The sequence below is a fragment of the Ascidiella aspersa genome, chromosome 4 (genome assembly GCF_963924565.1).
Source record: "Ascidiella aspersa chromosome 4, kaAscAspe10.2, whole genome shotgun sequence".
NCBI lineage: Eukaryota > Metazoa > Chordata > Ascidiacea > Phlebobranchia > Ascidiidae > Ascidiella > Ascidiella aspersa.
Genome location: NC_139450.1, coordinates 23,461,850 through 23,479,394, shown reverse-complemented (window position 1 = coordinate 23,479,394; position 17,545 = coordinate 23,461,850). Strand labels below are relative to the sequence as shown.

General features: G+C 39.8%; 16 non-coding genes and 62 pseudogenes across 16 annotated transcripts; all 78 read left to right on the top strand.

Moving 5' to 3' along the window:
- The first annotated feature begins 45 nt into the window (after window positions 1–45).
- Window positions 46–163, top strand: LOC146149207 (5S ribosomal RNA; annotated as a pseudogene).
- A 65-nt stretch (window positions 164–228) lies between these two features.
- Window positions 229–347, top strand: LOC146149206 (5S ribosomal RNA; annotated as a pseudogene).
- Window positions 348–653: 306 nt separating this feature from the next.
- LOC146149205 (5S ribosomal RNA) lies at window positions 654–772 on the top strand (annotated as a pseudogene).
- Window positions 773–836: 64 nt separating this feature from the next.
- LOC146149204 (5S ribosomal RNA) lies at window positions 837–954 on the top strand (annotated as a pseudogene).
- Window positions 955–1,019: 65 nt separating this feature from the next.
- LOC146149203 (5S ribosomal RNA) lies at window positions 1,020–1,138 on the top strand (annotated as a pseudogene).
- Window positions 1,139–1,212: 74 nt separating this feature from the next.
- Window positions 1,213–1,331, top strand: LOC146149202 (5S ribosomal RNA; annotated as a pseudogene).
- A 65-nt stretch (window positions 1,332–1,396) lies between these two features.
- LOC146149201 (5S ribosomal RNA) lies at window positions 1,397–1,515 on the top strand (annotated as a pseudogene).
- A 65-nt stretch (window positions 1,516–1,580) lies between these two features.
- On the top strand, window positions 1,581–1,699 carry LOC146149200 (5S ribosomal RNA; annotated as a pseudogene).
- A 65-nt stretch (window positions 1,700–1,764) lies between these two features.
- Window positions 1,765–1,883, top strand: LOC146149199 (5S ribosomal RNA; annotated as a pseudogene).
- Window positions 1,884–1,948: 65 nt separating this feature from the next.
- LOC146149198 (5S ribosomal RNA) lies at window positions 1,949–2,067 on the top strand (annotated as a pseudogene).
- A 65-nt stretch (window positions 2,068–2,132) lies between these two features.
- On the top strand, window positions 2,133–2,250 carry LOC146149197 (5S ribosomal RNA; annotated as a pseudogene).
- A 74-nt stretch (window positions 2,251–2,324) lies between these two features.
- LOC146149196 (5S ribosomal RNA) lies at window positions 2,325–2,443 on the top strand (annotated as a pseudogene).
- Window positions 2,444–2,508: 65 nt separating this feature from the next.
- Window positions 2,509–2,627, top strand: LOC146149195 (5S ribosomal RNA; annotated as a pseudogene).
- Window positions 2,628–2,692: 65 nt separating this feature from the next.
- Window positions 2,693–2,811, top strand: LOC146149194 (5S ribosomal RNA; annotated as a pseudogene).
- Window positions 2,812–3,242: 431 nt separating this feature from the next.
- Window positions 3,243–3,361, top strand: LOC146149193 (5S ribosomal RNA; annotated as a pseudogene).
- Window positions 3,362–3,426: 65 nt separating this feature from the next.
- On the top strand, window positions 3,427–3,545 carry LOC146149192 (5S ribosomal RNA; annotated as a pseudogene).
- A 65-nt stretch (window positions 3,546–3,610) lies between these two features.
- LOC146149191 (5S ribosomal RNA) lies at window positions 3,611–3,729 on the top strand (annotated as a pseudogene).
- A 66-nt stretch (window positions 3,730–3,795) lies between these two features.
- Window positions 3,796–3,914, top strand: LOC146149190 (5S ribosomal RNA). Its single transcript, XR_014495479.1, has one exon. It is a non-coding gene; the product is annotated as a 5S ribosomal RNA (ribosomal RNA).
- A 248-nt stretch (window positions 3,915–4,162) lies between these two features.
- LOC146149189 (5S ribosomal RNA) lies at window positions 4,163–4,281 on the top strand. Its single transcript, XR_014498018.1, has one exon. It is a non-coding gene; the product is annotated as a 5S ribosomal RNA (ribosomal RNA).
- Window positions 4,282–4,345: 64 nt separating this feature from the next.
- Window positions 4,346–4,464, top strand: LOC146149188 (5S ribosomal RNA). The gene has a single exon (XR_014495490.1). It is a non-coding gene; the product is annotated as a 5S ribosomal RNA (ribosomal RNA).
- Window positions 4,465–4,538: 74 nt separating this feature from the next.
- On the top strand, window positions 4,539–4,657 carry LOC146149187 (5S ribosomal RNA; annotated as a pseudogene).
- Window positions 4,658–4,722: 65 nt separating this feature from the next.
- On the top strand, window positions 4,723–4,841 carry LOC146149186 (5S ribosomal RNA; annotated as a pseudogene).
- A 431-nt stretch (window positions 4,842–5,272) lies between these two features.
- Window positions 5,273–5,391, top strand: LOC146149185 (5S ribosomal RNA; annotated as a pseudogene).
- A 65-nt stretch (window positions 5,392–5,456) lies between these two features.
- LOC146149184 (5S ribosomal RNA) lies at window positions 5,457–5,575 on the top strand (annotated as a pseudogene).
- Window positions 5,576–5,640: 65 nt separating this feature from the next.
- LOC146149183 (5S ribosomal RNA) lies at window positions 5,641–5,759 on the top strand (annotated as a pseudogene).
- A 250-nt stretch (window positions 5,760–6,009) lies between these two features.
- LOC146149182 (5S ribosomal RNA) lies at window positions 6,010–6,128 on the top strand (annotated as a pseudogene).
- Window positions 6,129–6,193: 65 nt separating this feature from the next.
- Window positions 6,194–6,312, top strand: LOC146149181 (5S ribosomal RNA; annotated as a pseudogene).
- Window positions 6,313–6,377: 65 nt separating this feature from the next.
- Window positions 6,378–6,496, top strand: LOC146149180 (5S ribosomal RNA; annotated as a pseudogene).
- Window positions 6,497–6,561: 65 nt separating this feature from the next.
- LOC146149179 (5S ribosomal RNA) lies at window positions 6,562–6,680 on the top strand (annotated as a pseudogene).
- Window positions 6,681–6,746: 66 nt separating this feature from the next.
- On the top strand, window positions 6,747–6,865 carry LOC146149178 (5S ribosomal RNA). Its single transcript, XR_014495478.1, has one exon. It is a non-coding gene; the product is annotated as a 5S ribosomal RNA (ribosomal RNA).
- A 248-nt stretch (window positions 6,866–7,113) lies between these two features.
- Window positions 7,114–7,232, top strand: LOC146149177 (5S ribosomal RNA). Its single transcript, XR_014498016.1, has one exon. It is a non-coding gene; the product is annotated as a 5S ribosomal RNA (ribosomal RNA).
- A 64-nt stretch (window positions 7,233–7,296) lies between these two features.
- LOC146149176 (5S ribosomal RNA) lies at window positions 7,297–7,415 on the top strand. Its single transcript, XR_014496444.1, has one exon. It is a non-coding gene; the product is annotated as a 5S ribosomal RNA (ribosomal RNA).
- Window positions 7,416–7,489: 74 nt separating this feature from the next.
- LOC146149175 (5S ribosomal RNA) lies at window positions 7,490–7,608 on the top strand (annotated as a pseudogene).
- A 65-nt stretch (window positions 7,609–7,673) lies between these two features.
- On the top strand, window positions 7,674–7,792 carry LOC146149174 (5S ribosomal RNA; annotated as a pseudogene).
- Window positions 7,793–8,223: 431 nt separating this feature from the next.
- LOC146149173 (5S ribosomal RNA) lies at window positions 8,224–8,342 on the top strand (annotated as a pseudogene).
- Window positions 8,343–8,407: 65 nt separating this feature from the next.
- On the top strand, window positions 8,408–8,526 carry LOC146149172 (5S ribosomal RNA; annotated as a pseudogene).
- Window positions 8,527–8,591: 65 nt separating this feature from the next.
- On the top strand, window positions 8,592–8,710 carry LOC146149171 (5S ribosomal RNA; annotated as a pseudogene).
- A 250-nt stretch (window positions 8,711–8,960) lies between these two features.
- On the top strand, window positions 8,961–9,079 carry LOC146149170 (5S ribosomal RNA; annotated as a pseudogene).
- Window positions 9,080–9,144: 65 nt separating this feature from the next.
- LOC146149169 (5S ribosomal RNA) lies at window positions 9,145–9,263 on the top strand. Its single transcript, XR_014495504.1, has one exon. It is a non-coding gene; the product is annotated as a 5S ribosomal RNA (ribosomal RNA).
- Window positions 9,264–9,511: 248 nt separating this feature from the next.
- Window positions 9,512–9,630, top strand: LOC146149168 (5S ribosomal RNA; annotated as a pseudogene).
- Window positions 9,631–9,702: 72 nt separating this feature from the next.
- Window positions 9,703–9,821, top strand: LOC146149167 (5S ribosomal RNA). The gene has a single exon (XR_014496360.1). It is a non-coding gene; the product is annotated as a 5S ribosomal RNA (ribosomal RNA).
- Window positions 9,822–9,895: 74 nt separating this feature from the next.
- On the top strand, window positions 9,896–10,014 carry LOC146149166 (5S ribosomal RNA). The gene has a single exon (XR_014496011.1). It is a non-coding gene; the product is annotated as a 5S ribosomal RNA (ribosomal RNA).
- Window positions 10,015–10,079: 65 nt separating this feature from the next.
- On the top strand, window positions 10,080–10,198 carry LOC146149165 (5S ribosomal RNA; annotated as a pseudogene).
- A 112-nt stretch (window positions 10,199–10,310) lies between these two features.
- Window positions 10,311–10,429, top strand: LOC146149164 (5S ribosomal RNA; annotated as a pseudogene).
- Window positions 10,430–10,494: 65 nt separating this feature from the next.
- On the top strand, window positions 10,495–10,613 carry LOC146149163 (5S ribosomal RNA; annotated as a pseudogene).
- Window positions 10,614–10,678: 65 nt separating this feature from the next.
- LOC146149162 (5S ribosomal RNA) lies at window positions 10,679–10,797 on the top strand (annotated as a pseudogene).
- Window positions 10,798–10,862: 65 nt separating this feature from the next.
- Window positions 10,863–10,980, top strand: LOC146149161 (5S ribosomal RNA; annotated as a pseudogene).
- A 65-nt stretch (window positions 10,981–11,045) lies between these two features.
- LOC146149160 (5S ribosomal RNA) lies at window positions 11,046–11,163 on the top strand (annotated as a pseudogene).
- A 74-nt stretch (window positions 11,164–11,237) lies between these two features.
- LOC146149159 (5S ribosomal RNA) lies at window positions 11,238–11,356 on the top strand (annotated as a pseudogene).
- A 65-nt stretch (window positions 11,357–11,421) lies between these two features.
- LOC146149158 (5S ribosomal RNA) lies at window positions 11,422–11,540 on the top strand (annotated as a pseudogene).
- Window positions 11,541–11,607: 67 nt separating this feature from the next.
- Window positions 11,608–11,726, top strand: LOC146149157 (5S ribosomal RNA; annotated as a pseudogene).
- Window positions 11,727–11,791: 65 nt separating this feature from the next.
- On the top strand, window positions 11,792–11,910 carry LOC146149156 (5S ribosomal RNA; annotated as a pseudogene).
- A 74-nt stretch (window positions 11,911–11,984) lies between these two features.
- On the top strand, window positions 11,985–12,103 carry LOC146149155 (5S ribosomal RNA; annotated as a pseudogene).
- Window positions 12,104–12,168: 65 nt separating this feature from the next.
- LOC146149154 (5S ribosomal RNA) lies at window positions 12,169–12,287 on the top strand (annotated as a pseudogene).
- Window positions 12,288–12,352: 65 nt separating this feature from the next.
- LOC146149153 (5S ribosomal RNA) lies at window positions 12,353–12,471 on the top strand (annotated as a pseudogene).
- A 65-nt stretch (window positions 12,472–12,536) lies between these two features.
- On the top strand, window positions 12,537–12,655 carry LOC146149152 (5S ribosomal RNA; annotated as a pseudogene).
- A 248-nt stretch (window positions 12,656–12,903) lies between these two features.
- On the top strand, window positions 12,904–13,022 carry LOC146149151 (5S ribosomal RNA; annotated as a pseudogene).
- Window positions 13,023–13,087: 65 nt separating this feature from the next.
- On the top strand, window positions 13,088–13,206 carry LOC146149150 (5S ribosomal RNA; annotated as a pseudogene).
- Window positions 13,207–13,456: 250 nt separating this feature from the next.
- On the top strand, window positions 13,457–13,575 carry LOC146149149 (5S ribosomal RNA). The gene has a single exon (XR_014495477.1). It is a non-coding gene; the product is annotated as a 5S ribosomal RNA (ribosomal RNA).
- Window positions 13,576–13,640: 65 nt separating this feature from the next.
- LOC146149148 (5S ribosomal RNA) lies at window positions 13,641–13,759 on the top strand (annotated as a pseudogene).
- A 249-nt stretch (window positions 13,760–14,008) lies between these two features.
- LOC146149147 (5S ribosomal RNA) lies at window positions 14,009–14,127 on the top strand (annotated as a pseudogene).
- Window positions 14,128–14,192: 65 nt separating this feature from the next.
- On the top strand, window positions 14,193–14,311 carry LOC146149146 (5S ribosomal RNA). The gene has a single exon (XR_014497486.1). It is a non-coding gene; the product is annotated as a 5S ribosomal RNA (ribosomal RNA).
- A 65-nt stretch (window positions 14,312–14,376) lies between these two features.
- On the top strand, window positions 14,377–14,494 carry LOC146149145 (5S ribosomal RNA; annotated as a pseudogene).
- A 65-nt stretch (window positions 14,495–14,559) lies between these two features.
- On the top strand, window positions 14,560–14,678 carry LOC146149144 (5S ribosomal RNA; annotated as a pseudogene).
- A 65-nt stretch (window positions 14,679–14,743) lies between these two features.
- LOC146149143 (5S ribosomal RNA) lies at window positions 14,744–14,862 on the top strand (annotated as a pseudogene).
- Window positions 14,863–14,927: 65 nt separating this feature from the next.
- LOC146149142 (5S ribosomal RNA) lies at window positions 14,928–15,046 on the top strand. Its single transcript, XR_014498000.1, has one exon. It is a non-coding gene; the product is annotated as a 5S ribosomal RNA (ribosomal RNA).
- Window positions 15,047–15,120: 74 nt separating this feature from the next.
- LOC146149141 (5S ribosomal RNA) lies at window positions 15,121–15,239 on the top strand (annotated as a pseudogene).
- Window positions 15,240–15,304: 65 nt separating this feature from the next.
- Window positions 15,305–15,423, top strand: LOC146149140 (5S ribosomal RNA; annotated as a pseudogene).
- Window positions 15,424–15,488: 65 nt separating this feature from the next.
- Window positions 15,489–15,607, top strand: LOC146149139 (5S ribosomal RNA; annotated as a pseudogene).
- Window positions 15,608–15,672: 65 nt separating this feature from the next.
- On the top strand, window positions 15,673–15,791 carry LOC146149138 (5S ribosomal RNA). The gene has a single exon (XR_014495493.1). It is a non-coding gene; the product is annotated as a 5S ribosomal RNA (ribosomal RNA).
- A 247-nt stretch (window positions 15,792–16,038) lies between these two features.
- Window positions 16,039–16,157, top strand: LOC146149137 (5S ribosomal RNA). The gene has a single exon (XR_014496358.1). It is a non-coding gene; the product is annotated as a 5S ribosomal RNA (ribosomal RNA).
- A 74-nt stretch (window positions 16,158–16,231) lies between these two features.
- Window positions 16,232–16,350, top strand: LOC146149136 (5S ribosomal RNA). The gene has a single exon (XR_014496010.1). It is a non-coding gene; the product is annotated as a 5S ribosomal RNA (ribosomal RNA).
- A 65-nt stretch (window positions 16,351–16,415) lies between these two features.
- Window positions 16,416–16,534, top strand: LOC146149135 (5S ribosomal RNA; annotated as a pseudogene).
- Window positions 16,535–16,646: 112 nt separating this feature from the next.
- On the top strand, window positions 16,647–16,765 carry LOC146149134 (5S ribosomal RNA; annotated as a pseudogene).
- A 65-nt stretch (window positions 16,766–16,830) lies between these two features.
- On the top strand, window positions 16,831–16,949 carry LOC146149133 (5S ribosomal RNA; annotated as a pseudogene).
- A 65-nt stretch (window positions 16,950–17,014) lies between these two features.
- On the top strand, window positions 17,015–17,133 carry LOC146149132 (5S ribosomal RNA; annotated as a pseudogene).
- A 65-nt stretch (window positions 17,134–17,198) lies between these two features.
- LOC146149131 (5S ribosomal RNA) lies at window positions 17,199–17,316 on the top strand (annotated as a pseudogene).
- A 65-nt stretch (window positions 17,317–17,381) lies between these two features.
- On the top strand, window positions 17,382–17,500 carry LOC146149130 (5S ribosomal RNA). Its single transcript, XR_014497592.1, has one exon. It is a non-coding gene; the product is annotated as a 5S ribosomal RNA (ribosomal RNA).
- Window positions 17,501–17,545: the final 45 nt, after the last annotated feature.

The window sequence follows — 17,545 nt, the reverse complement described above, 5'->3', positions numbered from 1 at the left end:
TCTACATTTTTAAATAGATTAGACCAAAAAATGTTGACCAATACTGCGTACGACCATACCAGGTTAATGTACCCAATCTCGTCCGATCTCGTAAGTTAAGCAACGTCGGGATTGGTCAGTACTTGGATGGGTAACCGCCTAGGAATACCAATTGTCGTAGGCAAAATATGATTTATTTAAGTTTTTACATTTTTAAATAGATTAGACCAAAAAATGTTGACGAATGCTGCCTACGACCATAACAGGTTGAATGCACCCGATCTCGTCCGGGCTCGTAAGTTAAGCAACGTCGGGATTGGTCAGTACTTGGATTGGTGACCGCCTAGGAATACAAATTGTCGTAGGCAACATATGATTTATTTAAGTTTCTAGATTTTAAAATAGATTAGACCAAAAAATGTTGAGCAATACTGCCTACGACCCTACCAGGTTGAATGCACCCGATCTCATCCGATCTCGTAAGTTAAGCAACGTCAGGATTGGTTAGTACTTGGATGGGTGACCGCCTAGGAATAGCAACGTCGGGATTGGTTAGTAGTTGGATGGGTGACCGCCTAGGAATAGCAATTGTCGTAGGCAAAATATGATTTTTAAAATATAGACAAATGTTTACATTTTCAAAGAGTTTAGACCAAAACATGTTGACCAGTACTGCCTACGACCATTCCAGGTTGAATGCTCCCGATCTCGTCCGATCTCGAAAGTTAAGCAACGTTGGGATTGGTTAGTATTTGGATGGGTGACCGCCTAGTAATAGCAATTGTCGTAGGCAACATATGATTTATTTAAGTTTTTTGATTTTCAAATAGATTAAACCAAAAATGTTGAGCAATACTGCCTACGACCATACCAGGTTAATGCTCCCGATCTCGTCCGATCTCGGAAGTTAAACAACCTCGGGATTGTTTAGTACTTGAATGGGCGACCGCCTAGGAATACCAATTGTCGTAGGCAAAATATGATTTATTTAAGTTTCTAAATTTTTAAATAGATTAGACCAAAAAATGTTGACCAATACTGCCTACGAACATATCATGTTTAATGCACCCGATCTCGTCCGATCTCGGAAGTTAAGCATCGTCGGGAATGGGTAGTACCTGGATGGGTGACCGCCTAGGAATACCAATTGTCGTAGGCAAAATATGATTTTTAAAATATATACCAATGTTTACATTTTCAAAGAGTTTAGACCAAAACATGTTGACCAATACTGCCTACCACCATACCAGTTTGAATGCACCCGATCTCGTCCGATCTCGGAAGTTAAGCAACGTCGGGATTGGTTAGTACTTGGATGGGTGACCGCCTAGGAACACCAATTGTCGTAGGAAAAACATGATTTATTTAGGTTTTTATATTTTTAAATAGATAAGACCAAAAAATGTTGACCAATACTGCCCACGACCATACCAGGTTGAATGCACCCGATCTCGTCCGATCTCGTAAGTTATGCAACCTCGGGGTTGGTTAGTACTTGGATGGGTGACCGCCTAGGAATACCAATTGTCGTAGGCAAAATATGATTTATTTAGGTTTTTACATTTTTAAATAGATAAGACCAAAAAATGTTGACCAATACTGCCCACGACCATACCAGGTTGAATGCACCTGATCTCGTCCGATCTCGTAAGTTATGCAACCTCGGGGTTGGTTAGTACTTGGATGGGTGACCGCCTAGGAATACCAATTGTCGTAGGCAAAATATGATTTATTTAACTTTCTACATTTTTAAATGGATTAGACCAAAAAATGTTGACCAATATTGCCTACGACAATACCATGTTTAATGCACCCCACCTCGTCCGTTCTCGGAAGTTAAGCAACGTCGGGATTGGTTAGTACTTGGATTGGTGACCGCCTAGGAATACAAATTGTCGTAGGCAACATATGATTTATTTAAGTTTCTAGATTTTAAAATAGATTAGACCAAAAAATGTTGAGCAATATTGCCTACGACCATACCAGGTTGAATGCACCCGATCTCGTCCGTTCTCGGAAGTTAAGCAACGTCGGGATTGGTTAGTACTTGGATTGGTGACCGCCTAGGAATAGCAATTGTCGTAGGCAAAATATGATTTATTTAAGTTTCTAGATTTTCAAGGAGTTTAGACCAAAAAATGTTGAGCAATACTGCCTACGACCATACCAGGTTAATGCTCCCGATCTCGTCCGATCTCGGAAGTTAAGCAACGTCGGGATTGGTTAGTACCTGGATGGGTGACCGCCTAGGAATACCAATTGTCGTAGGCAAAATATGATTTTTAAAATATATACCAATGTTTACATTTTCAAAGAGTTTAGACCAAAACATGTTGACCAATACTGCCTACCACCATACCAGTTTGAATGCACCCGATCTCGTCCGATCTCGGAAGTTAAGCAACGTCGGGATTGGTAAGTACTTGGATGGGTAACCGCCTAGGAACACCAATTGTCGTAGGAAAAACATGATTTATTTAGGTTTTTACATTTTTAAATAGATAAGACCAAAAAATGTTGACCAATACTGCCCACGACCATACCAGGTTGAATGCACCCGATCTCGTCCGATCTCGTAAGTTATGCAACCTCGGGGTTGGTTAGTACTTGGATGGGTGACCGCCTAGGAATACCAATTGTGGTAGGCAAAATATGATTTATTTAAGTTTCTACATTTTTAAATAGATTAGACCAAAAAATGTTGACCAATACTGCCTACGAACATACCATGTTTAATGCACCCCATCTCGTCCGTTCTCGGAAGTTAAGAAACGTCGGGATTGGTTAGTACTTGGATGGGTGACCGCCTAGGAATACCAATTCTCGTAGGCACAATATGATTTATTTAAGTTTCTACATTTTTAAATAGATTAGACCAAAAAATGTTGACCAATACTGCGTACGACCATACCAGGTTAATGTACCCAATCTCGTCCGATCTCGTAAGTTAAGCAACGTCGGGATTGGTCAGTACTTGGATGGGTGACCGCCTAGGAATACCAATTGTCGTGGTCAAAATATGATTTATTTAAATTTCTACATTTTTAAATGGATTAGACCAAAAAATGTTGACCAATACTGCGTACGACCATGCCAGGTTAATGTACCCAATCTCGTCCGATCTCGTAAGTTAAGCAACGTCGGGATTGGTCAGTACTTGGATGGGTGACCGCCTAGGAATACCAATTGTCGTGGTCAAAATATGATTTATTTAAGTTTCTACATTTTTAAATAGATTAGACCAAAAAATGTTGACCAATTCTGCGTACGACCATAACAGGTTGAATGCACCCGATCTCGTCCGGGCTCGTAAGTTAAGCAACGTCGGGATTGGTCAGTACTTGGATTGGTGACCGCCTAGGAATACAAATTGTCGTAGGCAACATATGATTTATTTAAGTTTCTAGATTTTAAAATAGATTAGACCAAAAAATGTTGAGCAATACTGCCTACGACCCTACCAGGTTGAATGCACCCGATCTCGTCCGATCTCGTAAGTTAAGCAACGTCAGGATTGGTTAGTACTTGGATGGGAGACCGCCTAGGAATACCAATTGTCGTAGGCAAAATATGATTCATTCCAGTTTTTACATTTATAAATAGATAAGACCAAAAAAAGTTGACCAATGATGCCTACGACCATAACAGGTTGAATGCACCCGATCTCGTCCGGGCTCGTAAGTTAAGCAACGTCGGGATTGGTCAGTACTTGGATTGGTGACCGCCTAGGAATACAAATTGTCATAGGCAAAATATGATTTTTAAAATATGTTTACATTTTTAAATAGATTAGCTCAAAAAATGTTGACCAATAGTGCCTACGACCATACCAGGTTGAATGCACCCGATCTCGTCCGATCTCGTAAGTTAAGCAACCTCGGGGTTGGTTAGTACTTGGATGGGTGACCGCCTAGGAATACCAATTGTCGTAGGCAAAATATGATTTATTTAAGTTTCTACATTTTTAATTAGATTAGACCAAAAAATGTTGACCAATGATGCCTACGACCATAACAGGTTGAATGCACCCGATCTCGTCCGATCTCGTAAGTTGAACAACGTCGGGATTGGTCTGTACTTGAATTGGTGACCGCCTAGGAATACAAATTATCGTAGGCAAAATATGATTTATTTAAGTTTTTACATTTTTAAATAGATTAGACCATAAATGTTGACCAACACTGTCTACGACCATACCAGGTTGAATGCACCCGATCTCGTCCGATCTCGGAAGTTAAGCATGGTCGGGATTGGTTAGTACTTGGATGGGTGACCGCCTAGGAATACCAATTGTCGTAGGCAAAATATGATTTATTTAAGTTTTTACTTTTTTAAATAGATTAGACGTAAAATGTTGAGAAATACTGCTTACGACCATACCAGGTTGAATGCACCCGATCTCGTCCGATCTCGGAAGTTAAGCAACGTCGGGATTGGTTAGTACTTGGATGGGTGACCGCCTAGGAATACCAATTGTCGTAGGCAAAATATGATTTTTAAAATATATACCAATGTTTACATTTTCAAAGAGTTTTGACCAAAACATGTTGACCAATACTGCCTACCACCATACCAGTTTGAATGCACCCGATCTCGTCCGATCTCGGAAGTTAAGCAACGTCGGGATTGGTTAGTACTTGGATGGGTAACCGCCTAGGAACACCAATTGTCGTAGGAAAAACATGATTTATTTAGGTTTTTACATTTTTAAATAGATAAGACCAAAAAATGTTGACCAATACTGCCCACGACCATACCAGGTTGAATGCACCCGATCTCGTCCGATCTCGTAAGTTATGCAACCTCGGGGTTGGTTAGTACTTGGATGGGTGACCGCCTAGGAATACCAATTGTGGTAGGCAAAATATGATTTATTTTAGTTTCTACATTTTTAAATAGATTAGACCAAAAAATGTTGACCAATACTGCGAACGACCATACCAGGTTAATGTACCCAATCTCGTCCGATCTCGTAAGTTAAGCAACGTCGGGATTGGTCAGTACTTGGATGGGTGACCGCCTAGGAATACCAATTGTCGTGGTCAAAATATGATTTATTTAAGTTTCTACATTTTTAAATAGATTAGACCAAAAAATGTTGACCAATACTGCGTACGACCATACCAGGTTAATGTACCCAATCTCGTCCGATCTCGTAAGTTAAGCTACGTCGGGATTGGTCAGTACTTGGATGGGTGACCCCCTAGGAATACCAATTGTCGTGGTCAAAATATGATTTATTTAAGTTTCTACATTTTTAAATAGATTAGACCAAAAAATGTTGACCAATACTGCGTACGACCATAACAGGTTGAATGCACCCGATCTCGTCCGGGCTCGTAAGTTAAGCAACGTCGGGATTGGTCAGTACTTGGATTGGTGACCGCCTAGGAATACAAATTGTCGTAGGCAACATATGATTTATTTAAGTTTCTAGATTTTAAAATAGATTAGACCAAAAAATGTTGAGCAATACTGCCTACGACCCTACCAGTTTGAATGCACCCGATCTCATCCGATCTCGTAAGTTAAGCAACGTCAGGATTGGTTAGTACTTGGATGGGAGACCGCCTAGGAATACCAATTGTCGTAGGCAAAATATGATTTATTCCAGTTTTTACATTTATAAATAGATAAGACCAAAAAATGTTGACCAATGATGCCTACGACCATAACAGGTTGAATGCACCCGATCTCGTCCGGGCTCGTAAGTTAAGCAACGTCGGGATTGGTCAGTACTTGGATTGGTGACCGCCTAGGAATACAAATTGTCATAGGCAAAATATGATTTTTAAAATATGTTTACATTTTTAAATAGATTAGCTCAAAAAATGTTGACCAATAGTGCCTACGACCATAACAGGTTGAATGCACCCGATCTCGTCCGATCTCGTAAGTTGAACAACGTCGGGATTGGTCTGAACTTGAATTGGTGACCGCCTAGGAATACAAATTATCGTAGGCAAAATATGATTTATTTAAGTTTTTACATTTTTAAATAGATTAGACCAAAAAATGTTGACCAATAGTGCCTTCGACCATACCAGGTTCAATGCACCCGATTTCGTCCGATCTCGGAAGTTAAGCGACGTCGGGATTGGTTAGTACTTGGATGGGTGACCGCCTAGGAATACCAATTCTCGTAGGAAAAACATGATTTATTTAAGTTTTTACATGTTTAAATAGCTAAGACCAAAAAATGTTGACCAATACTGTCTACGACCATACCAGGTTGAATGCACCCGATCTCGTCCGGGCTCGTAAGTTAAGCAACGTCGGGATTGGTCAGTACTTGGATTGGTGACCGCCTAGGAATACAAATTGTCGTAGGCAACATATTATTTATTTAAGTTTCTAGATTTTAAAATAGATTAGACCAAAAAATGTTGAGCAATACTGCCTACGACCCTACCAGGTTGAATGCACCCGATCTCGTCCGATCTCGTAAGTTAAGCAACGTCAGGATTGGTTAGTACTTGGATGGGAGACCGCCTAGGAATACCAATTGTCGTAGGCAAAATATGATTCATTCCAGTTTTTACATTTATAAATAGATAAGACCAAAAAAAGTTGACCAATGATGCCTACGACCATAACAGGTTGAATGCACCCGATCTCGTCCGGGCTCGTAAGTTAAGCAACGTCGGGATTGGTCAGTACTTGGATTGGTGACCGCCTAGGAATACAAATTGTCATAGGCAAAATATGATTTTTAAAATATGTTTACATTTTTAAATAGATTAGCTCAAAAAATGTTGACCAATAGTGCCTACGACCATACCAGGTTGAATGCACCCGATCTCGTCCGATCTCGTAAGTTAAGCAACCTCGGGGTTGGTTAGTACTTGGATGGGTGACCGCCTAGGAATACCAATTGTCGTAGGCAAAATATGATTTATTTAAGTTTCTACATTTTTAATTAGATTAGACCAAAAAATGTTGACCAATGATGCCTACGACCATAACAGGTTGAATGCACCCGATCTCGTCCGATCTCGTAAGTTGAACAACGTCGGGATTGGTCTGTACTTGAATTGGTGACCGCCTAGGAATACAAAATATCGTAGGCAAAATATGATTTATTTAAGTTTTTACATTTTTAAATAGATTAGACCATAAATGTTGACCAACACTGTCTACGACCATACCAGGTTGAATGCACCCGATCTCGTCCGATCTCGGAAGTTAAGCATGGTCGGGATTGGTTAGTACTTGGATGGGTGACCGCCTAGGAATACCAATTGTCGTAGGCAAAATATGATTTATTTAAGTTTTTACTTTTTTAAATAGATTAGACGTAAAATGTTGAGAAATACTGCTTACGACCATATCAGGTTGAATGCACCCGATCTCGTCCGATCTCGGAAGTTAAGCAACGTCGGGATTGGTTAGTACTTGGATGGGTGACCGCCTAGGAATACCAATTGTCGTAGGCAAAATATGATTTTTAAAATATATACCAATGTTTACATTTTCAAAGAGTTTAGACCAAAACATGTTGACCAATACTGCCTACCACCATACCAGTTTGAATGCACCCGATCTCGTCCGATCTCGGAAGTTAAGCAACGTCGGGATTGGTTAGTACTTGGATGGGTAACCGCCTAGGAACACCAATTGTCGTAGGAAAAACATGATTTATTTAGGTTTTTACATTTTTAAATAGATAAGACCAAAAAATGTTGACCAATACTGCCCACGACCATACCAGGTTGAATGCACCCGATCTCGTCCGATCTCGTAAGTTATGCAACCTCGGGGTTGGTTAGTACTTGGATGGGTGACCGCCTAGGAATACCAATTGTGGTAGGCAAAATATGATTTATTTAAGTTTCTACATTTTTAAATAGATTAGACCAAAAAATGTTGACCAATACTGCGAACGACCATACCAGGTTAATGTACCCAATCTCGTCCGATCTCGTAAGTTAAGCAACGTCGGGATTGGTCAGTACTTGGATGGGTGACCGCCTAGGAATACCAATTGTCGTGGTCAAAATATGATTTATTTAAGTTTCTACATTTTTAAATAGATTAGACCAAAAAATGTTGACCAATACTGCGTACGACCATACCAGGTTAATGTACCCAATCTCGTCCGATCTCGTAAGTTAAGCTACGTCGGGATTGGTCAGTACTTGGATGGGTGACCCCCTAGGAATACCAATTGTCGTGGTCAAAATATGATTTATTTAAGTTTCTACATTTTTAAATAGATTAGACCAAAAAATGTTGACCAATAATGCGTACGACCATAACAGGTTGAATGCACCCGATCTCGTCCGGGCTCGTAAGTTAAGCAACGTCGGGATTGGTCAGTACTTGGATTGGTGACCGCCTAGGAATACAAATTGTCGTAGGCAACATATGATTTATTTAAGTTTCTAGATTTTAAAATAGATTAGACCAAAAAATGTTGAGCAATACTGCCTACGACCCTACCAGGTTGAATGCATCCGATCTCATCCGATCTCGTAAGTTAAGCAACGTCAGGATTGGTTAGTACTTGGATGGGAGACCGCCTAGGAATACCAATTGTCGTAGGCAAAATATGATTTATTCCAGTTTTTACATTTATAAATAGATAAGACCAAAAAATGTTGACCAATGATGCCTACGACCATAACAGGTTGAATGCACCCGATCTCGTCCGGGCTCGTAAGTTAAGCAACGTCGGGATTGGTCAGTACTTGGATTGGTGACCGCCTAGGAATACAAATTGTCATAGGCAAAATATGATTTTTAAAATATGTTTACATTTTTAAATAGATTAGCTCAAAAAATGTTGACCAATAGTGCCTACGACCATAACAGGTTGAATGCACCCGATCTCGTCCGATCTCGTAAGTTGAACAACGTCGGGATTGGTCTGTACTTGAATTGGTGACCGCCTAGGAATACAAATTATCGTAGGCAAAATATGATTTATTTAAGTTTTTACATTTTTAAATAGATTAGACCAAAAAATGTTGACCAATAGTGCCTTCGACCATACCAGGTTCAATGCACCCGATTTCGTCCGATCTCGGAAGTTAAGCGACGTCGGGATTGGTTAGTACTTGGATGGGTGACCGCCTAGGAATACCAATTCTCGTAGGAAAAACATGATTTATTTAAGTTTTTACATGTTTAAATAGCTAAGACCAAAAAATGTTGACCAATAGTGCCTACGACCATACCATGTTTAATGCACCCGATCTCGTCCGATCTCGGAAGTTAAGCAACGTCGGGATTGGTTAGTACTTGGATGGGAGACCGCCTAGGAATACCAATTGTCGTAGGCAAAATATGATTTATTTAAGTTTCATACATTTTTAAATAGATTAGACCAAAAAATGTTGACCAATACTGCCTACGACCATACCAGGTTAATGTACCCAATCTCGTCCGATCTCGTAAGTTAAGCAACGTCGGGATTGGTCAGTACTTGGATGGGTGAACACCTAGGAATACCAATTGTCGTTGGCAAAATATGATTTATTTAAGTTTCTAATTTATAAATAGATTAGACCAAAAAATGTTGATCGACACAACCTACGACCATACCATGTTTAATGCACCCGATCTCGTCCGGTCTCGGAAGTTAAACAACGTAAGGATTGGTTAGTACTTGGATGGGTGACCGCCTAGGAATAACAATTGTCGTAGGCAAATATAATTTTTATATTATATATAAATGTTTACATTTTCAAGGAGTTAGACCAAAAAATGTTGAGCAATACTGCCTACGACCATACCAGGTTGAATGAACCCGATCTCGTCCGATCTCGGAAGTTAAGCCACCACGGGATTGGTTAGTACTTGGATGGGTGACCGCCTAGGAATACCAATTGTCGTAGGCAAAATATGATTTTTTAAATATAGACCAATGTTTACATTTTCAAAGAGTTTAGACCAAAACATGTTGAGCAGTACTGCCTGCGACCATACCAGGTTGAATGCACCCGATCTCGTCCGATCTCGGAAGTTAAGCGACGTCGGGATTGGTAAGTACTTGGATGGGTGACCGCCTAGGAATACCAATTGTCGTAGGCAAAATATGATTTACTACAGTTTTTACATTTTTAAATAGATTAGACCAAAAAATGTTGACCAATACTGGCTACGACCATGCCAGGTTGAATGCACCCGATCTCGTCCGATCTCGGAAGTTATGCAACCTCGGGATTGTTTAGTACTTGGATTGGTGACCGCCTAGGAATACAAATTGTCGTAGGCAACATATGATTTATGGTGACCGCCTAGGAATACAAATTGTCGTAGGCAACATATGATTTATTTAAGTTTCTAGATTTTAAAATAGATTAGACCAAAAAATATTGAGCAATACTGCCTACGACCCTACCAGGTTGAATGCACCCGATCTCGTCCGATCTCGTAAGTTAAGCAACGTCAGGATTGGTTAGTACTTGGATGGGTGACCGCCTAGGAATAGCAATTGTCGTAGGCAAAATATGATTTATTTAAGTTTCTAGATTTTCAAGGAGTTTAGACCAAAAAATGTTGAGCAATACTGCCTACGACCATACCAGGTTGAATGCACCCGATCTCGTCCGATCTCGTAAGTTAAGCAACGTCAGGATTGGTTAGTACTTGGATGGGTGACCGCCTAGGAATAGCAATTGTCGTAGGCAAAATATGATTTATTTAAGTTTCTAGATTTTCAAGGAGTTTAGACCAAAAAATGTTGAGCAATACTGCCTACGACCATTCCAGGTTGAATGCTCCCGATCTCGTCCGATCTCGAAAGTTAAGCAACGTTGGGATTGGTTAGTATTTGGATGGGTGACCGCCTAGTAATAGCAATTGTCGTAGGCAACATATGATTTATTTAAGTTTTTAGATTTTCAAATAGATTAAACCAAAAAATGTTGAGCAATACTGCCTACGACCATACCAGGTTAATGCTCCCGATCTCGTCCGATCTCGGAAGTTAAACAACCTCGGGATTGTTTAGTACTTGAATGGGTGACCGCCTAGGAATACCAATTGTCGTAGGCAAAATATGATTTATTTAAGTTTCTAAATTTTTAAATAGATTAGACCAAAAAATGTTGACCAATACTGCCTACGAACATATCATGTTTAATGCACCCGATCTCGTCCGATCTCGGAAGTTAAGCAACGTCGGGATTGGGTAGTACCTGGATGGGTGACGCCTAGGAATACCAATTGTCGTAGGCAAAATATGATTTTTAAAATATATACCAATGTTTACATTTTCAAAGAGTTTAGACCAAAACATGTTGACCAATACTGCCTACCACCATACCAGTTTGAATGCACCCGATCTCGTCCGATCTCGGAAGTTAAGCAACGTCGGGATTGGTTAGTACCTGGATGGGTGACCGCCTAGGAACACCAATTGTCGTAGGAAAAACATGATTTATTTAGGTTTTTACATGTTTAAATAGATAAGACCAAAAAATGTTGACCAATACTGCCCACGACCATACCAGGTTGAATGCACCCGATCTCGTCCGATCTCGTAAGTTATGCAACCTCGGGGTTGGTTAGTACTTGGATGGGTGACCGCCTAGGAATACCAATTGTCGTAGGCAACATATATTATTTATTTAAGTTTCTACATTTTTAAATGGATTAGACCAAAAAATGTTGACCAATATTCCCTACGAACATACCATGTTTAATGCACCCCACCTCGTCCGTTCTCGGAAGTTAAGCAACGTCGGGATTGGTTAGTACTTGGATGGGTGACCGCCTAGGAATACCAATTGTCGTAGTCAAAATAAGATTTATTTAGGTTTCTACATTTTTAAATAGATTAGACCAAAAAATGTTGACCAATACTGCCTACGAACATATCATGTTTAATGCACCTGATCTCGTCCGATCTCGGAAGTTAGGCAACGTCGGGATTGGTTAGTACCTGGATGGGTGACCGCCTAGGAATACCAATTGTGGTAGGCAAAATATGATTTTTAAAATATATACCAATGTTTACATTTTCAAAGAGTTTAGACCAAAACATGTTGACCAATACTGCCTACCACCATACCAGTTTGAATGCACCCGATCTCGTCCGATCTCGGAAGTTAAGCAACGTCGGGATTGGTTAGTACTTGGATGGGTAACCGCCTAGGAACACCAATTGTCGTAGGAAAAACATGATTTATTTAGGTTTTTACATTTTTAAATAGATAAGACCAAAAAATGTTGACCAATACTGCCCACGACCATACCAGGTTGAATGCACCCGATCTCGTCCGATCTCGTAAGTTATGCAACCTCGGGGTTGGTTAGTACTTGGATGGGTGACCGCCTAGGAATACCAATTGTCGTAGGCAAAATATGATTTATTTAAGTTTCTACATTTTTAAATAGATTAGACCAAAAAATGTTGACCAATACTGCCTACGAACATACCATGTTTAATGCACCCCATCTCGTCCGTTCTCGGAAGTTAAGCAACGTCGGGATTGGTTAGGACTTGGATGGGTGACCGCCTAGGAATACCAATTGTCGTAGGCAAAATATGATTTATTTAAGTTTCTACATTTTTAAATAGATTAGACCAAAAAATGTTGACCAATACTGCCTACGAACATACCATGTTTAATGCACCCCATCTCGTCCGTTCTCGGAAGTTAAGCAACGTCGGGATTGGTTAGTACTTGGATGGGTGACCGCCTAGGAATACCAATTGTCGTGGTCAAAATATGATTTATTTAAATTTCTACATTTTTAAATAGATTAGACCAAAAAATGTTGACCAATACTGCGTACGACCATACCAGGTTAATGTACCCAATCTCGTCCGATCTCGTAAGTTAAGCAACGTCGGGATTGGTTAGTACTTGGATGGGTGACCGCCTAGCAATACCAATTGTCGTAGGCACAATATGATTTATTTAAGTTTCTACATTTTTAAATAGATTAGACCAAAAAATGTTGACAAATACTGCGTACGACCATAACAGGTTGAATGCACCCGATCTCGTCCGGGCTCGTAAGTTAAGCAACGTCGGGATTGGTCAGTACTTGGATTGGTGACCGCCTAGGAATACAAATTGTCGTAGGCAACATATGATTTATTTAAGTTTCTAGATTTTAAAATAGATTAGACCAAAAAATGTTGACAAATACTGCGTACGACCATAACAGGTTGAATGCACCCGATCTCGTCCGATCTCGTAAGTTAAGCAACGTCAGGATTGGTTAGTACTTGGATTGGAGACCGCCTAGGAATACCAATTGTCGTAGGCAAAATATGATTTATTCCAGTTTTTACATTTATAAATAGATAAGACCAAAAAATGTTGACCAATGATGGCTACGACCATAACAGGTTGAATGCACCCGATCTCGTCCGGGCTCGTAAGTTAAGCAACGTCGGGATTGGTCAGTACTTGGATTGGTGACCGCCTAGGAATACAAATTGTCATAGGCAAAATATGATTTTTAAAATATGTTTACATTTTTAAATAGATTAGCTCAAAAAATGTTGACCAATAGTGCCTACGACCATACCAGGTTGAATGCACCCGATCTCGTCCGATCTCGTAAGTTAAGCAACCTCGGGGTTGGTTAGTACTTGGATGGGTGACCGCCTAGGAATACCAATTGTCGTAGGCAAAATATGATTTATTTAAGTTTCTACATTTTTAAATAGATTAGACCAAAAAATGTTGACCAATACTGACTACGAACATATCATGTTTAATGCACCCGATCTCGTCCGATCTCGGAAGTTAAGCAACGTCGGGATTGGTTAGTACTTGGATGGGAGACCGCCTAGGAATACCAATTGTCGTAGGCAAAATATGATTTATTCCAGTTTTTACATTTATAAATAGATAAGACCAAAAAATTTTGACCAATGATGCCTACGACCATAACAGGTTGAATGCACCCGATCTCGTCCGATCTCGTAAGTTGAACAACGTCGGGATTGGTCTGTACTTGAATTGGTGACCGCCTAGGAATACAAATTATCGTAGGCAAAATATGATTTATTTAAGTTTTTACATTTTTAAATAGATTAGACCAAAAAATGTTGACCAATAGTGCCTTCGACCATACCAGGTTCAATGCACCCGATTTCGTCCGATCTCGGAAGTTAAGCTACGTCGGGATTGGTTAGTACTTGGATGGGTGACCGCCTAGGAATACCAATTCTCGTAGGAAAAACATGATTTATTTAAGTTTTTACATGTTTAAATAGCTAAGACCAAAAAATGTTGACCAATAGTGCCTACGACCATACCATGTTTAATGCACCCGATCTCGTCCGATCTCGGAAGTTAAGCAACGTCGGGATTGGTTAGTACTTGGATGGGTATCCGCCTAGGAACACCAATTGTCGTAGGAAAAACATGATTTATTTAGGTTTTTACATTTTTAAATAGATAAGACCAAAAAATGTTGACCAATACTGTCTACGACCATACCAGGTTAATGCTCCCGATCTCGTCCGATCTCGGAAGTTAAACAACCTCGGGATTGTTTAGTACTTGGATGGGTGACCGCCTAGGAATACCAATTGTCGTAGGCAAAATATGATTTATTTAATTTTCTAAATTTTTAAATAGATTAGACCAAAAAATGTTGACCAATACTGCCTACGAACATATCATGTTTAATGCACCCGATCTCGTCCGATCTCGGAAGTTAAGCAACGTCGGGATTGGTTAGTACTTGGATGGGTGACCGCCTAGGAACACCAATTGTCGTAGGAAAAACATGATTTATTTAGGTTTTTACATTTTTAAATAGATAAGACCAAAAAATGTTGACCAATACTGCCCACGACCATACCAGGTTGAATGCACCCGATCTCGTCCGATCTCGTAAGTTATGCAACCTCAGGGTTGATTAGTACTTGGATGGGTGACCGCCTAGGAATACCAATTGTCGTAGGCAAAATATGATTTATTTAAGTTTCTACATTTTTAAATAGATTAGACCAAAAAATGTTGACCAATACTGCCTACGAACATATCATGTTTAATGCACCCGATCTCGTCCGATCTCGGAAGTTAAGCAACGTCGGGATTGGTTAGTACCTGGATGGGTGACCGCCTAGGAATACCAATTGTCGTAGGCAAAATATGATTTTTAAAATATATACCAATGTTTACATTTTCAATGAGTTTAGACCAAAACATGTTGACCAATACTGCCTACCACCATACCAGTTTGAATGCAACCGATCTCGTCCGATGTCGTAAGTTATGCAACCTCGGGGTTGGTTAGTACTTGGATGGGTGACCGCCTAGGAATACCAATTGTCGTAGGCAAAATATGATTTATTTAAGTTTCTACATTTTTAAATGGATTAGACCAAAAAATGTTGACCAATATTGCCTACGACAATACCATGTTTAATGCACCCCACCTCGTCCGTTCTCGGAAGTTAAGCAACGTCGGGATTGGTTAGTACTTTGATTGGTGACCGCCTAGGAATACAAATTATCGTAGGCAAAATATGATTTATTTAAGTTTTTACATTTTTAAATAGATTAGACCAAAAAATGTTGACCAATAGTGCCTTCGACCATACCAGGTTCAATGCACCCGATTTCGTCCGATCTCGGAAGTTAAGCGACGTCGGGATTGGTTAGTACTTGGATGGGTGACCGCCTAGGAATACCAATTCTCGTAGGAAAAACATGATTTATTTAAGTTTTTACATGTTTAAATAGCTAAGACCAAAAAATGTTGACCAATAGTGCCTACGACCATACCATGTTTAATGCACCCGATCTCGTCCGATCTCGGAAGTTAAGCAACGTCGGGATTGGTTAGTACTTGGATGGGAGACCGCCTAGGAATACCAATTGTCGTAGGCAAAATATGATTTATTTAAGTTTCTACATTTTTAAATAGATTAGACCAAAAAATGTTGACCAATACTGCCTACGACCATACCAGGTTAATGTACCCAATCTCGTCCGATCTCGTAAATTAAGCAACGTCGGGATTGGTCAGTACTTGGATGGGTGAACACCTAGGAATACCAATTGTCGTTGGCAAAATATGATTTATTTAAGTTTCTAATTTATAAATAGATTAGACCAAAAAATGTTGAGCAATACTGCCTACGACCATACCAGGTTGAATGAACCCGATCTCGTCCGATCTCGGAAGTTAAGCCACCACGGGATTGGTTAGTACTTGGATGGGTGACCGCCTAGGAATACCAATTGTCGTAGGCAAAATATGATTTTTTAAATATAGACTAATGTTTACATTTTCAAAGAGTTTAGACCAAAACATGTTGAGCAGTACTGCCTGCGACCATACCAGGTTGAATGCACCCGATCTCGTCCGATCTCGGAAGTTAAGCGACGTCGGGATTGGTAAGTACTTGGATGGGTGACCGCCTAGGAATACCAATTGTCGTAGGCAAAATATGATTTACTACAGTTTTTACATTTTTAAATAGATTAGACCAAAAAATGTTGACCAATACTGGCTACGACCATGCCAGGTTGAATGCACCCGATCTCGTCCGATCTCGGAAGTTATGCAACCTCGGGATTGTTTAGTACTTGGATTGGTGACCGCCTAGGAATACAAATTGTCGTAGGCAACATATGATTTATGGTGACCGCCTAGGAATACAAATTGTCGTAGGCAACATATGATTTATTTAAGTTTCTAGATTTTAAAATAGATTAGACCAAAAAATATTGAGCAATACTGCCTACGACCCTACCAGGTTGAATGCACCCGATCTCGTCCGATCTCGTAAGTTAAGCAACGTCAGGATTGGTTAGTACTTGGATGGGTGACCGCCTAGGAATAGCAATTGTCGTAGGCAAAATATGATTTATTTAAGTTTCTAGATTTTCAAGGAGTTTAGACCAAAAAATGTTGAGCAATACTGCCTACGACCATACCAGGTTGAATGCACCCGATCTCGTCCGATCTCGTAAGTTAAGCAACGTCAGGATTGGTTAGTACTTGGATGGGTGACCGCCTAGGAATAGCAATTGTCGTAGGCAAAATATGATTTATTTAAGTTTCTAGATTTTCAAGGAGTTTAGACCAAAAAATGTTGAGCAATACTGCCTACGACCATTCCAGGTTGAATGCTCCCGATCTCGTCCGATCTCGAAAGTTAAGCAACGTTGGGATTGGTTAGTATTTGGATGGGTGACCGCCTAGTAATAGCAATTGTCGTAGGCAACATATGATTTATTTAAGTTTTTAGATTTTCAAATAGATTAAACCAAAAAATGTTGAGCAATACTGCCTACGACCATACCAGGTTAATGCTCCCGATCTCGTCCGATCTCGGAAGTTAAACAACCTCGGGATTGTTTAGTACTTGAATGGGTGACCGCCTAGGAATACCAATTGTCGTAGGCAAAATATGATTTATTTAAGTTTCTAAATTTTTAAATAGATTAGACCAAAAAATGTTGACCAATACTGCCTACGAACATATCATGTTTAATGCACCCGATCTCGTCCGATCTCGGAAGTTAAGCAACGTCGGGATTGGGTAGTACCTGGATGGGTGACCGCCTAGGAATACCAATTGTCGTAGGCAAAATATGATTTTTAAAATATATACCAATGTTTACATTTTCAAAGA